This window comes from Manis pentadactyla, chromosome 1, assembly GCF_030020395.1.
Source record: "Manis pentadactyla isolate mManPen7 chromosome 1, mManPen7.hap1, whole genome shotgun sequence".
Taxonomy (NCBI): Eukaryota; Metazoa; Chordata; class Mammalia; order Pholidota; family Manidae; genus Manis; species Manis pentadactyla.
The window spans coordinates 109,947,854-109,961,244 of record NC_080019.1 but is presented as its reverse complement, the minus strand read 5'-3'; positions in this window follow the sequence as shown (position 1 = coordinate 109,961,244).

Genomic DNA, 13,391 nt, shown 5'->3' with positions numbered 1-13,391 from the left:
TTCTACTTTAAACTCAGACCTCATCCCTATTTGGAAAATCAAATAATTTAAGAGAAGTACTATGATTTAGAGAGGTTGATCCAGAGCAGGAATAGAATGTTCTAATGTGGAGTCTGCTTCTGAATTCTTGTATAATATAATCTTGGTTATATTGCCTAACTCTTAGCATCTTATTTTTCTACTCAAATAATGTTAACAAGAGAAATTTATCCTATTCTTCTTGTTGAAGAGCGGAGGTATGCTTAAAAATTCTTGGCATGTAATATTAAATTGTCTCCAAAAATAAATAGTGTAAAAATGACCAACTTTGAAGTCATTAAGTCATATTGTTTTCTCATTTTAAATCTTTATCCACACTTCTAGCTTTCCTTACAAAAAGCTATTTGGGACCTGGCTTTGGGGCACTCAGTGGCTCAAAGGTTTACAGAGCAGAGATCACTACATGAACTCATTCAAGGAGGGAGAGGGATGGGGTTGGCATGTAGCTAGTTTGGAGGAGACCCCAAAAATGCCAGTAAATCAACCACAGCGGCTCAGTTCAATAGGATCTCACTTGCCGTGGTGTGGTAGAAAGGTTAGTGCTAGGAAGCTTGCTTAGTCTGGATCACCTACCAACTGACAACAACCCTGAGCAAGTCACTTAACCTTCCTGAGCGTCAGTTTCTTTGTCTCCTGTCTAGGGGCTTCAGGCTAGATCTACACTATCCAGGGTAGTAGCTACCAGCCACATGTGGCTATTGAGTGCTTGAAATGTGGTTAATGTGACTGAGGAGGAACTGAATCTTTAATGTAATTTTAATGAATTTGAATTTAAATTAACAAACTGAAGCAGTGTAAATTTTTTCCTTTAAACACAATTTTATAACTTTGGTAGGACAGCATTTCACTTTAGCTGCTGAAAATTTAGCATCTGTCCTTATGGAGATAGGTTGGAAATGTAAAATACACACTGTATTCCAAAGACAGCTTGAGAAAGACTAAATTATCTCATTAATAGTTTTTGTACTGGTTACATGTTGAAATGATAATATATTGGATATACTGGGTTAAATAGAATGTATTATTAAAATTAATTTTGCCTATCTTTTAAACTTTTTAAAATGTGGCTACTAGAAACATTTGAATTACATATATGGCTCACATAATATTCTGTTGGTTAGTGATGGGTTGGGTGATCTCAATGACATCTTTCAACAATAAAGCCTACTGTTGCAGGAATCGATGGTGAAAATTCATCTATGAGTGGCTTTGAGCATGAACTTCAAAGCAGAAAGTATGAGTTTCAAGCCCAGATTGCTAGCTGTGAGGTTTTGGACAAGTTACTTAACCTCCCTGGGCTTCAGTTTTCTCATCTGAAGATTAGAGATAAGCACATCTACCTCACAGAGTTGTTGTAAGGGTTCAATGAAATAGTATATGTAAGGTGCCAAGCAAAGTGCCTGTGATCATATGGAAATAAATTATCCCTATTTTCTTGTCTTTCAGATTGTAATTTTTAATACCCAGGATGATCAAAAAAGGAAACTAGGACAGGAGAGTCTGAGCACAAGCCCATTCTCATAAAGAGCCAAGGTGAGAAGAGATTTGGCCTGTTATGGGGATTGTATGGCTCTGTTAACATGGATCTGCCGTGTTCAGCATTGATCTTTGATGTGACATATGCCCACTTCCCAGCCATGCATGCTCATGTCTCTTTCTCCCTTTATTTTACTCTTTCCCCTTTGTCCTGACAGTCTTTCCAGTTAGTTATATTCCAGGCTTTTGAAGCTTCCTATGCTCAGACCATAGGGATGTTGAAAGACATAACTATCTGGGAAAGAAGACATGACCTTCTCTTTTCCTGGGCATCACTGTGGTCCATGGAGCTTGCTAGGAGGCTGGTGAGAAAAACCTTGTAGCAGGGGCCCATGTTGTCTCACTTTGTCTTCTCCTGTCCTCCTACCCCGCTGGCCAACAGAGGTCCCCAGACAGAATGATGAAAAGTAAAAAGGGCAAGGGGTCTACAGAACACTTGGTTTAGGAAGTGGGGCTCTCTGAACTGTTAAGGATAACAGATTTACGGCACAGTAAGATTTTATTTAATCAATATTTATTCATCACAAGTTTTAGTTTAATCAATAGTAATAATTCATTGTGATAAGAAGAATAAGCTCTGGGGTTAGAACAACTCAGATTTGAATGTTAGTCATGATCTGTACTGCTGTGTATTCTTGGAAGTTTATTTAACCTCTCTTGAGTCTCACTTTACTCATCTGACAGCTGCATCTAATACTGACTACCCCGCAGGACTGTCGTAAGGATTCAGCAAGGCGATACATCATGCCTGAGACATGGTGCAGGCTCAAGAAATGGTAGTTATTATTATTTTGTTCTTGTAATATTATTTATTTAAAGTTATTATTCAATTATTATTTAACAAACATATACAAACAGTCTTTTGGGGGGCAACTTTTCATTTCTTGCCCAATTTCTGTTAGGGGTGTTTTATTTCTTTTTTTTATCTGTGTACTCTACTTAGTTTCATGCTTAAAGAAAAAAATTAAAACCAGGAAGAAAAATGTCCTCACCTGTGACTTAGAACTCTAAATATAACCTTATCACAGAGGACACTCTGTATGTCATGCTGACCCTGTGGATGGCTGAAGGCAGATTCCTCTGTGGGTCCTGTGAGAGTCAACGAGGGCAACCGAAGTCGCTTGATGTCCTCAGCCCCTCGGCAAGAATAGAGATGCTCAAAGGGCTCTGATGAACTTGGCCCTGAGGTGTCCCCTCTAGAAAATGGGGAGAAATGACCAGAGGGGTTTTTAAAAAAAACTCTTAATTACCTGTTGATTTTACTCTTGAATACCAGCCAATCAGCTGTAGATTTCTGGGAAGAAAAAGCAAAAGAAATAATTAGCCTTTGTGGATTTCTGAGTCACCTGGTCATAGGCTGTGGGTCATTTAAGGTCAGTGTCACACCCACTACTGTCCAGGATCTTTGGGATTGGATCTGGAAGGTAAGAAATCTTCCTTTAATCTGGTATTGCTTTCCAAAAGTGCTCTTGATGCACAAGAATCCAACATGCAGGAATGCCCGGTGACATCTGACCCTGGGCCTGCTCCTCCCTTAACTTGGGGAAGCTGTGGACATCAAGCAAGATGGATAGAGCCATTTTATTACTTGACCAGGTTCCCATGACCCTTTGCCCATACCTTTATTCCTGCACCTGTCACACAATTATTTCTTTACAGCTTTGTCACCAGGAGGAATACAAATGCCCCTGGTAGTGCTGCAAACTCCCATGGGCACCAATCACACAGTAGCATGCTCTGCCTGGGGATGGGGTAGTTAGTCAATTGACCAGTACATGTTTTATCTTGGCGTCTGGTACATGGTAGGTGCTCAACAAATATTTTTTGAATGAATGACACTGGCCTTACCATTTATTTTAAATTGATTTAGCTGTGGATCTTTTTATCTAGTTAGTTACCCTATTACTATGAGGTTTCCCTCCACCCTTCCATTCAGAAAAGTGCTTCAGTTTTAAAGGATTTCTGTTTTTGATGTTTCTGGAGCTCAGATGTGGCCGAAGCTGGGGGTATTCAGGCTGCCTGATGCCGCTGGGCTCCCCCCCATTGGGAGGACAGGGCCTAGAGGGCTGCTTTTGCTGCTGCACGACCCACTTTTGATGCTGACAAACAACTCAGTGACCTTCCGGCTTCATTTTCAAAGTCACAGATGTGGCTCTGGAAAAGAAACCAAGTTTATATCCTCAGAACATAATAGCACTGAGTTTGGGTCACAGCTGCAACAAAATCAACCAGAAACAGATACACAGTATGTAAACAAAGTGAGAATGGAGTCCATCCATTTTCCTAATTTGGAGTATGGAGCTGAGCAGTGATACTGTGGGTGGATTATCTGTCTTGGATTCTTCTGACTCCTTGAATTCATACTTCTGTGAGGAGACATTGAGCCCAGAATGCTGGTGGGACCAGGATGGGAGAGCCCCCTGACTGTGGCTGCACCTCCCAGACTTCCCTGTTCAGGTGGACACACAGCTGTCAAGCACTCGTCATGTGCCAAGGCTGGGGAGGCCGCGGGGATTTCACGTCCTCCAGATCCTTTCACCTCACATTGCGAGCCTCGTGTTCTAGGGGAAAAGAAGCCGTGTTCTCCTAATAGTTCTGAAGAAATTGAGCTGCCCAGACCTGATTCACCTGATCTTATTGATCATTAAAAAGGAATGAAGGCAGTTAAGAAATCCTTTCTCCTGACAAAGCCTGGCTTTCCACATCTGTTGTAGGGCTGCAGACCCCCAAATCACATCTTTGGATGTCAGAGACTGAATATTGAATCTTTCGTTTTTTCACATTCCTGTTGTGAAAATCATATGCCCCTTCTCTCTGCTCCAGAGAGCTGTCTGTCTCTACCTGATGAGAGAGAAGATCACGCATGTGGAGACGCAAAAGAGGAAAACCCACTAATGTGTTTTGAAAATGATTCCGGTAGTAACAATTCATGTGGAGGCAAGAGGCTCAATGAATCCTCAGCTTCCTGGAGGAGAGAAAATGTTGCAAGGAGAAAATGAAAAGAGATACAGTACCAAGTATAAAGATATGAGAAATGGTTTTCCCACAAATTTCCCAGGCAGTCTGTGCCGTGGTCTTATACTTGACCTCTCATCCCACCCATCTCAGTCACTTCACCCCAAGTGGAAGCATAGCGGGGCACATACCAGGTTTGTGAAATCAAGCTTCTGTAATTCTCTTCCTGGCGAGCAAATAGAAATAAATTGGGCTGTTAAGAAAGGGGTAGGCCTTTTTACGAATCAAGGGTTAAGTAAGAATTGATAGGCCATATGCTATAAAACACAATTCAGGAAAAGGTAAATAGACCTTTGCATTTTGTGCATGGGATCCAGCCCAGAATTAGAACTTGTGGGGTTTTCTTTGCAGCTTCCTCTTTATAAAAAAAAAAACGGCAGTGTAATATGGCCTAGATATTTCAGTTTGAATGAACCAGATAGGATAATCCATGAAGTTGCTGATCGTTTTTGTCCATGTAGCCACAGAGCCAGGCACTGAATTGCACGCTCTAGAAATAATCATGGTGTAACATGTTCTTAAAGGGAGGCCTGATGTCTGATAATTGAACTTTGCCAATACTGGTACATAGTTATTGCATTTAATTTATGGTTAATAATTGGCACAAAGAGCAAATTTGATTTTCTAGCCTATTTGCTCCTTCATAGGTCATTAGGCTTTAAAGTAGGTAAGTTGATGAGTTATTTCTCTCTTCACTATCTTTACACGTTTGACAGGGTCAGGTTTTCTGCATGGGAAAGCAGTAAATAGGAATATTTATTTTAATATTCTTGTGAAATGTCTTCCTTTTACCTAAGTGGTTTAGAAATTGCCTCTTTTTCAGAGGCAAATGACAGAAACTCAACTCTATCTAGCTTCAGCAAAGAAGTGAATTTATCGCCTCATATAACAGGGGAGGGCCGCCAGGAGCGGATCAGCTTCTGGAGCAGGGGTCCAAACATTATCACCCAGGTAACTTTCCTCTCCCTACCTTCTGCCTCTCCTTGTCTCTTCTATGGGCAGATCACCTTGATGTTGTAGGCAAGATGGGTGACAGTAGCCTAGCCCCATATTCTCTCCAGCACAGCAACCTGGAAGAAAAGTACATTTCTTTTCCACTGGCCTGAAATTGCCTTCAGAGGAAACTCTCATGAGCTCTGCCTGAGTATGTGCTCACCTTCGAACTAGTCCCTCTTCCTGGGGGGATGGTACACGTGACCTGGTCACTCTGGGGAAGTGCTCGTCCCTGTGGAGAAAATGGCAGGTATTAACCCTAGAAAGAGTTCCTTACTTGGCTCTAATTCAGTCACATGACCACCCCTGAATCATATACCTGGGATGCTCTGATTGGCCAGGCCTGAGTCACCTGTCACTCAGAAGACAGAGACATAGGACAGGAACTGAGGGTGTAGGAGGGCTTGTGCCACAAGAAAACTGGGGCCCCGGCAGAAGGGAGAGTAGAAATTGGCTAGTTAAACAAAACATATTAAGAGGTTTCAATAAAATCTTGCCTTTATTGCTTAAACCTTTTGAGGTTAGATTTTTTTTTATGTGACACTTTATTGAGACCTAAGGAAACTTAAGTTTGCTTTGGTTACAAATACCAAATACATGGGTGTATAGAATCTTTTTCATTTGATAAAGTTGTTCCACCAATCCTTATAACCAGGTATGTAGTTGGTAACTATTCTCATCCTACAGTGAGGAAACTAAGGCACAGAGAGGTTAAATGACTGCCCGCACACTCCACAGCACATAGCCAGAGGAGCCAGCACCCAGACCCAGGCTCCTGGCTCTCCTGTCCTAGCACTGCCCACTCCGCCCTGTGAGGGCAAGAAGGCTCAACGAAAGCAGTTCTGCTGTGGATGGACCAGGGCACGGATTCAAGAGATAGGTCAGAGGGGTTAGCAATAGACTACTGACTCACTAACAGTGTGTGGAGGTGGAGGCGGTGGAAGGAGAGGAGATGACTCAGCCTTGAGCTTGGGGGACTGATGGCGTGGGCCCTGCTGCCATTAATTAAGATAGAGCCCACAACTAGATATGATTCCAGGCTTCTCAGGTACATCTCCCATCCCATTTCAGTTCTTGAGCCACTCCTGATGAGACCCAGCAATAACCATCTCCCTTTGTCCTAGGCCCTCCACCCATCTTCCTCCCCAGTTAGACTGTGAGCTTTTTGGCAGCAGGAGTTCTGCAGCGTTTATCTTTGGATCCCTGGTGTCTAACACAGTTACAAATCAATTCCACAATTTGTGTGGGAATACACAAGTTGGTGGGTGCATTAGACACCTGAATGTATGAATCTGGTATGCACAAGATAAGTTTGGGTGAGTGATGCAATAATAAAATTAACTGATTTAACAGCTACTTATCCAAAAACCATGTCACTGAAGGAAGAAGTCTGTGAAACTTAGGCTAGTCATATGCAAAAGAGCTCTCACATCACTGTTACTGTGTCAAGTGACCTCATCAGAATTGGCTTCCTGTCTTCTTTACATGCTCCTTTCACAAGCCTGGGAGAGAAGTCCAAAGAGTTATGTGTCCTGACCCACTTGGGATAACGCCTGGGGCATGGCTCTGACATCCTCAGCTCTTAAGCAACTCTATTTTCATCTATCCCAAGTTACAGTCACTAGCTCTTGTGAGCCCAGCCTCATCAAACATAAAACGCCTGTGCTGGGGAGGGCACATACGTCAGCCTGCCCACGCGCGAATTCACGCCATGCTGCACGACACAAGGATGAGCCTATTCACCTTTAATGCACTGGTGGGTTCATTCTGTGTGTCTCTCGGCCCACTGCATTGTCATAAACTTGAAATCCAAAAACATAATTCATTTGGTAATTTTATGTAACGCCATCCCTGAGATGAAATTTTAATTGTTAAAGAAAATCAGCTCTTTCTCCAGCAACCATTTGTAAGTAGCAGATTGCATTGCAGGCTGGTGCTAAGAGCTGAGGACAGGATGAGTAAGATCAAGTCTTTGTCTTTGAGGAGCTGATAGTCCAAAGGGCAATGCAAGACAAGAGGGCAGATGAAATCTAACCTATAGACTAGCATTTTCCAAAATGGATTTTAAGGAATACTTCTGATGATAATTGCTCTTGCATGGTAAAAGGTTTTCACGGTTAACCAAATTTGGGGGATGCTGATTCAAAAAGACATTATTAGTAGTGTTTAGTCAGTACTTGTTTTTATTGAGCACTAAGCATTATTCTGTGACAGGCCAGGGGACAGAGGCGAATACACTGCTGTCCCATGCTCATGGGGCTTGGCCTCTGCTCCCCCTTTTTCTGTCTCCTGAATCAATGAGAAAAGTGAGAATTAAACAAATAGCTACAAATGTTTTGTTAGATATGACAAGTGAGATAAGTCACTGACAGGAGACTGTTACAAGATATAGGATGGAATGGTTAATAAGAACAAGAATTAACACTCTTTTAGCCCATGCCATGACATTGGACTAAGGGCTTCATAATCATTATTACCTTTAAACAAAGCTAAGTGGGGCACTATGTTGGTGTGATTTGTGCATTAACTAGTATTGTACGTAGCAAAGAGTTTCCCAAGTGAATTTGACCACAGGACCATTTTTTCAAACCAACCATTCAATCCCATGGCAGTTGTATGACGGGCAGCCACTGAAGAGTTCTCAGTCAGGAGAGATAGGGTCCAGTTTAATTTTGCAAATAGGAGAAAACATTTATTTTGTGATCCTGGTGACTCAAAAATGGCAAGAAACTTTAGAAAAAGTTTAGGCATCTTATGCTAGTGAATAAGAATTACTTTTACGTTTCAAAATACTGACCTATTATATCTGAGTTTCCTGGAGAACAACCTGTATTTTTTTAAAAGCTTCTAGATACATAGGAAACTGGTAGCCCTGGTTGCCTCTGGGAGAGGTCCTGGGGGGCTGGGCAGCAGGGACAGGAGACACATCCACAGTGTAAGTAGTGAACTATGGTTACGTTTTACCTATTACAAAATAATGCGTAAATTTAAAAATCTCCCTGGATGACTCAAATGTAGCTAGGGTTGAGAATTAGCACTGGCAGAATTAATTAGTGAATTAAAAAGAAAATAATGTGAAACAAATAATTAAAATTTTGTATTAATCATTAACCTTAAAATGGTTAAAGAAAACAACTTACCAGTGATAGAGTGAGAAGGCAGGCCATGAGGGGCTCGGGAGACAGGAAAGGGCAAGCAGAGGCCAGACTAGGCTGTCCTCTAGTTGGCCGCAGCATGGCGGCTGCGGAACCTTCAGCCCTCCGCTTACCAGCTGACTGGTGGGACTTGGAAACGTTTCTCAGTTCATTGGGCTCCTCACTGCAACACAGGAATGATATTAGCTGCCCTAGAGAGTGGTTGGGAAAATCAGATGAAACAGTAAATAAAGGTTTGCATGTGCACACACACACACACACACACACACACACACACACACACACACACACATGCACAGAGCAGTTAGCATATTGAACCTGGACATTTTTGTAGAGAGAGCAGAAGACTGAAGTTATATGTGGAGACAGATCTAGGTTCTTTGGAGGATAGAGAGAAAGGAGCAAAAGTACAGGCGGAAAGTGTTGCTTGGAAAGGAGGAGAACCTCCTTCCTCTGAGAGGGAAGGAAAGGAAAGGATGGCAGGTAAACAATTGAGTTGGCAACAGACATTTCAGGAGGGCGGGGAGAAGCTGAAGGAGATCAGGTAAGAAATTTTATTCTGCTTGTTTGCAAAGAAAGAGGCAAGGTGGAAATTGCATAAAATGTTTCAAATACCCACAGTATTGGATGCACAGAAGTCATATATTTTGGTTAAAATAAATTTGTGGCAGACCTACTATCTGGATAAAAATATAGGCAGCCACCCTACTGTGTCACCTCTCTGCTTCTCTGTTAATGTGTTACCTCTGACACAAACACCTTCATGGGCCAGTTCTTTATTCAAGCCTTTTCTTTTGAGCCTACTGCGTGGCAGGTATTGGAAGACCAAGGAGGTCAATACACTGAGGATGGCACAGGGTGCTGGGGTAGGGGGTGGGAGGGAGAGCAACGCACAGCTTACCTCCTCTTGTGTGTGGTGTGGGGCCTTATCCACTCAGAGAATGCTACGTGTTTGCAGTACGGGGATTGTATGGGTGGGTTTCTCTTTGCACTGCATTTGAAACTGATTTACTCCCCCAAAATGCCATATGGGTTGGGACTATGAATCCACTTGCGTAGACATGTCCTATTTGGCCCAAGAAGGATGCTTGCACACTGAATCAAAAAGCCTGGAAAAGAATATGTTGAGTCAAGTTTAAAAAAAATTCTTGAAACATAATTGTCCACTTTCTTAGCAAGGAGAACAGTACTGTTCAATCCCTTCAGACCCAATGAACCCTTCATAGCAAATATTTTATTATTCTGATATACCTTCTGGTGGGCAGCAGCAGGTGAGCACTGCCTCTCCCCAGAGGCAGCCAGCAGCAGGGGTAAGGTGTATGCCTGCCCCAGCTGGTTGGTAGTGGTTTCCTTTAATGCTGTATACAGAAGAATTTTCAAGGTTGTGTTCAGCTTATTCAGTCACCCAGGAACTATTTACTGAGCACTTGGGCTAAGCTCTATTCTAGGACCTGGCAACACAGTCATGAACAAATGGGATTCATAGATTATATGACCGACCTACATACATTTAAACATAATGTAATACCTAGCTATATTATATAGGAGAAATTAAAGTTAAGTAAGTTTCTGTTAAATATGCAATTCTCCATGTAAATACTTGAGCATGGCTACACTAGAGGTATAACGAAGTACATGGTGCTGACACCTATATGGACAGTCACTATGGATGTGACAGCTGAAAACGTAGGCTGATTTGCATGTTTCATTGTACTGACAACTCAAACACCATCAACAGCTCCGCTGATGGCATGGAATATTCTAAAATGTGGAGAACTTTTGAAAAAGTTCTGAACAATACAAGGACACGTTTCTTTCAATTTACATAGTAGATGTGTTTTTGGAAAACTCAGTGGGCATTGAAAAATGCAAAAGATACTAGAACACAATAGTTTTTAAAAAAAATGTTTTATTAAGGTATTATTGATATACCACGAATTTTTGTTTATATGTAAAATGGAGTTAAATTTCAGCTCAGATCATTAGAAATATTCTTTTCATCTACATGGATGTCCAGTTGGACATGGAGAACTGCATCCAGGTTGGACATGGAGAACTGCTCTCAGGGCAGTTCTTGACTGTGGGGGACTTTCCTGCAAATTACAGGACATCTGCCGCATCTGGCTGTCCGCGGTGACAATGAAGAAATGCCCACAGATTTCCAAAATGCCCACCAGAGGGCAGTACCATCCCATTTGAGAACCACTGAAATGGAATATGTGGATATCCTTGAACTTGACACTAAGAGAAGCCCACTAAGTGTTTGTTGCATAGAATGGATAAGAATCTTACAGATCATCCCAACCATCATTTTGAACTTTAATTCACACTGTGGAGAAGGTGTAAGTATAAGTGGACGATATAGACAGGGAGAGCTAAATGTTTTAATTTTCAAGCCTGCTCCAGTAAGTTGCCAATGGTTGCCCTTAAGGCCATATACAGACTAAGTTTCCAGGTTGCATCCAGCTTATTCAGTCATTCAGGAGCCATCTACTGAGCAATTGTCTCAGGATCTGGCAACACAGCAATGAACAAAACAGACACAGGTTTACGCCCTCATGGAGTTAAAATTTTGAGCTGAGGAGGAGCTGACATAAAAGGCATCTGCCATGCAATCAGGAACCCACTGGCCACAAATTTGTCTTATCTGAAACCACTTATACTTACCTAACTCACTATTAATCCAGGAACTCTCTTGGAATTTTATTTTACAAAATGAAGTTTCTGATACAGGTTCATTTTCCTACCATTTGTCATTTTCTTCTCAGAAAGAAATAGCAAAAACCAAACCATACCAAGCAACTTCTAGTTAATCAAGAATTCTGATTATTTGAGTTCTTATTAACAGAATTATTCTTTAATTTGTAACGATGATTAATGACCAGATATCGCTTGCTAAGAAATGGGGTCTTGGTCACATCAAAAACAAGAATTTATCTAAAAGTAATTAGAACACCCAGACCTTTTAAATAACTTAAGAACGTCCTGTCTCTATGAAGATCCAGCTGCCAACATGCCTGGGCAAACCTTGAAAAGAAAGGCAGAACATCACTGTTGGTGGGCTTCGGATCTGATCTGTTTTGCAGTCCAGGGCCCGCCCCTCATCACTGTGGTAGTGATTTGCGGCACCTTACTCCGCCTCCCCAGGCCTCCATGGGCTGATCTGCAGAACGACTGAAGTGCCTGCCTCCTTGGATTCCATGACAGGGAAGTAGTGTTCTCAAGCACTGAGCACATGCCTGGCACAGGGCTGCTGAGAGTGCCTAAGTCATCATTACTTGTGAAGTTGTGTGACTCAGTGTAGCTCTTTGCTCTTGAGAAACCCAAGAAATGAATTAACACTTGTAAAATCTTAGAACTATGCCTGGCTCATAATAAGTGCTAAAAAATATTAGTCATTAATAGTAGTATTTCTCATTAAAGCAGGAAGAACATCTTGCAGAGAGGTGGTGCTGGCTTCTCTGATGTGAATCTAGATCATAGGGTCAGTGTCCATTTGACCAGCAAAGATGACTGGAGATAATTGTTAAGATAAAGGAAAATGAAGATCCCATCTAAGACTCCATAAATTATGGCATAGATCATATGCTCTTGCTGTTGTTTGCTTTTTTCCTGACAAGAGAATGTAAGATCAGACATGACTTTACTTTTGACAGTTTAAATTGTTACTTATAATCAGCAAAACTATTCATACTGAGAGGATAGTTCAGAGAAAGGTTTATTTTTTTCCTACACACAAATACACAGAGACATACAAGCACATAGACTGTTGGTAAATGGTTTTTAGGTTGTTGTAAAGGGTTTGTGTGTCTCTAAATTTGAAAAGAGATATAGTTCTCATGAACATGGGGAATTTCAGTACAAAAGAATTCTTAGTTGTAATGGGCAGTGTGTAACTGAGAGAATGTGAAAAAGAAAGAGGAAGTGGTCTCTCTAGCATAGTGAAAGGAGAGGTGGTTCTTTTTCCCCTTGTGTAAAGCATCTGTTAAATGCAAAAGAAAATGACTATGGACTCTGGAGCCAGGACCCCATCATGCCAGTATTTTGCAATAACATTCCCTTTCATCTCCAGATCTCCCAACAGTTTATGGGCACTAATTAAGTTTCACTATACTTAAACAACTCACACTGAGTTTTATTTACTCCCCCTTCACTGAGAAAAACCAGGGAAGAGGGTTATAAAGCTGGAGTATAAAGCCAGTACCCAAAGCCTCTGGCCCAGAGAGAGGGGACTCACCCTCATGGTGGGCTTCACAGTTGACTGATGGCTGATGTCTTGTGCAGCAGAAAGTTATCTCCAGCAACCCTGAAGGAGAGGCGTGAGTTAGGAGCTCAGGGAGGGTCTAGGGAGCCCAGAGTGGAGATCAGAGATCCTGGTGTTCAGTGAAGGAACATGTACCTGGGCTTCTTACCACCGTACTCCTTTTAACACAGCTTATGTTCCTGAATAGACACACTGAGACTGAAATTCTGACAACTGTAGGTTCTTGAGAGGCAGGCTGTGAGGCTTGAGTGGAGTACGTGTGTGTAAGCGACTTGCTGTAGGACTCAAGGGGAGTGGTCTGGGATCAGTGGACAGAAAGGCAAGTCAGTTACCAAGTGAAGGAGCATCAGGAGGAAAATCAAAGGCAATAGGTTATGTTACTCCTTACA